At 27.5% G+C, this 2,229-nt stretch overlaps 1 long non-coding RNA gene across 1 annotated transcript in view; it reads left to right on the forward strand.

Annotated features, from left to right (window-relative positions):
* The first annotated feature begins 484 nt into the window (after nt 1–484).
* Nucleotides 485–2,229, forward strand: part of LOC108739227 — a 4,918-nt gene continuing 3,173 nt past the window's right edge. The window contains exons 1-2 of the long non-coding RNA XR_003231135.1: nt 485–741; nt 1,084–1,175. This is a non-coding gene — a long non-coding RNA (uncharacterized LOC108739227). The remainder of the gene's footprint in view (nt 742–1,083; nt 1,176–2,229) is intronic.

A 2,229-nucleotide genomic window follows, 5' to 3' on the forward strand; every position in this document is an offset into this window, starting at 1 on the left:
TTTAGTAAATTATATTCCTGGAACATTTAAGGGCGTATGAAATAATTAAAATTGGAAGTACTTATAAAACCATTTTTTGAATTATGAAATAACAAATACGAATATTTTTATTGTTTCTTTTCCAGGCAAATGTAGTTGTTATTTTAATAACAGTATATTTAAAAAACAGTTGTTTGGTTTGCTTTTCACACCTTACAGTCTACAGTTAATTAAAATGAGAATACTTGATATAATTAATTTTAATTGCTCATTTTAAAACTTGTAAATCATAATTAGTAATATTTTTAAATTATTTAGACAGTTATGTGGATAAGATTATTTAATACAGTTAATTTTGTCAGTAATACAACTTTCCATTATTAATTTAGGCATGGTACTTATTGTTACTAATCTAATTTAAAAACAGTTATTATTTTAATAACAGTTTATTTACAAACAGCTGTTTATAAAATGTATTACCTTCATTATAATTCTTCTTCATTCCAAAACTTAGCACTATCCCAAAGAACTGTAAAAGTCATATGCAATTGATACTAAAAGAGAGAAGGGTTGGGCATTAGTTTAATATTGTATTAGGCACGTTTTATAGTGGGGAGGCTAAATTAATTACATCTGAACACTCTCTCATAATAATTCATTTTACAGGAGCTTAAAAACGAGGAAAGCATGAAGGTGCCTTTTTTCCATTGGGAAGGCAGACAATGTGTTATTGTTTATGGAGGGATTTATGACATGACATTGGTAAGTAATAATTAAAAGTAGTAGATGAGGTCCTAGAAACATCAATTTCTCAGACATTTGTAACTTACTTTCAATAGACAGATTTTAAATAACATTTCAAAAATGTCAAAAGCAGAACAGTAGTATTAATGTGGAACTGTCGTTTCGAGCAGTGTAAATGTTAGCTTAATACATTTTCATTTTTTTTTTTTTTTTAAATAACATAAACAACCTGTTTTGAGTTAATTTGAAAGTCAGAAGAATAGTGATAGGATTAAATATGTTACATATATTATTTTAGCAGTCATCTTTAAAATATTATTGATTAAAAGTATTTAATAATTTTTGTATCCTTTTCTACAGATTGCCTAACAAATAAGAGAGTTTGGGATGTTAATTTTGGCCCTGCCCTAGCGACAACGACCATGGAACGCTACAGTTTACAACTATCTCAGGTAATAATACCTAATTCAATTAATATTAATTACACTTTATTAATCTGGTGTCAATATGGTTAATAAAAGAAGTGCTACAACATAATGCATAGTATGATGAGCATATGTTACTTCTTTGTATAATACCGTCATATGGTCCACTGTTTGGTTGATGTAGATAATTGCGAACTTCGGTTTATCGAATTTGTGTCTAAAAAGGCTTGGTTGGTGAATATTTTTCACTTACTTTTGTATATTTCTCTAAGGTGGGCATTTTTACCTTGCGCCCTGTACATTACAATTATATATACGATATTTTTTATATAGTTGCTTATAGTTTAAAATGCAGAAAAAAAAACTGTTAATATAACAAAGTAATAATAGTCAAATAGATGCCTCTTAATCAAAAATAGAGATTGATTAAGAACAAAAGTAATGTATCCAAATCTTTTCCATAATTTCGATACTTAAAAAAATCATTACATGTGCTCTTACTGCCGGTTAGAGTAGGTTATGCCCAGGTCTTTACGTATACGATATTTTTTATATAGTTGCTTATAGTTTAAAATGCAGAAAAAAAAACTGTTAATATAACAAAGTAATAATAGTCAAATAGATGCCTCTTAATCAAAAATAGAGATTGATTAAGAACAAAAGTAATGTATCCAAATCTTTTCCATAATTTCGATACTTAAAAAAATCATTACATGTGCTCTTACTGCCGGTTAGAGTAGGTTATGCCCAGGTCTTTACGTTTACGAACTACGGCCCTGTAAACTATCATCTAATTTTGGTAAACTATTATTGTATACAAATTCTTTATAAATAACAATAAGGTACTTCTAAAATTATACTGCAATTACCTAGTTTCTATTTGATTTGTTTAATGTTTAAAAACTTTAGTTCTTATACATTTGGTCGAATTTTATTATTATATCGCAGGATTGCGAAAAACCCGCAAGTCAACGTTATCGTGAATTTGTATAAGTATGTTTTTATAATAGTTTGCTATTGGACTATTTTTGTTTTATACGAAACACTGGCATTTTTAATCGTGGTTATTATCAAATATTTA

Source organism: Agrilus planipennis, unplaced genomic scaffold, assembly GCF_000699045.2.
Source record: "Agrilus planipennis isolate EAB-ADULT unplaced genomic scaffold, Apla_2.0 scaffold140, whole genome shotgun sequence".
NCBI classification, from domain to species: Eukaryota; Metazoa; Arthropoda; class Insecta; order Coleoptera; family Buprestidae; genus Agrilus; species Agrilus planipennis.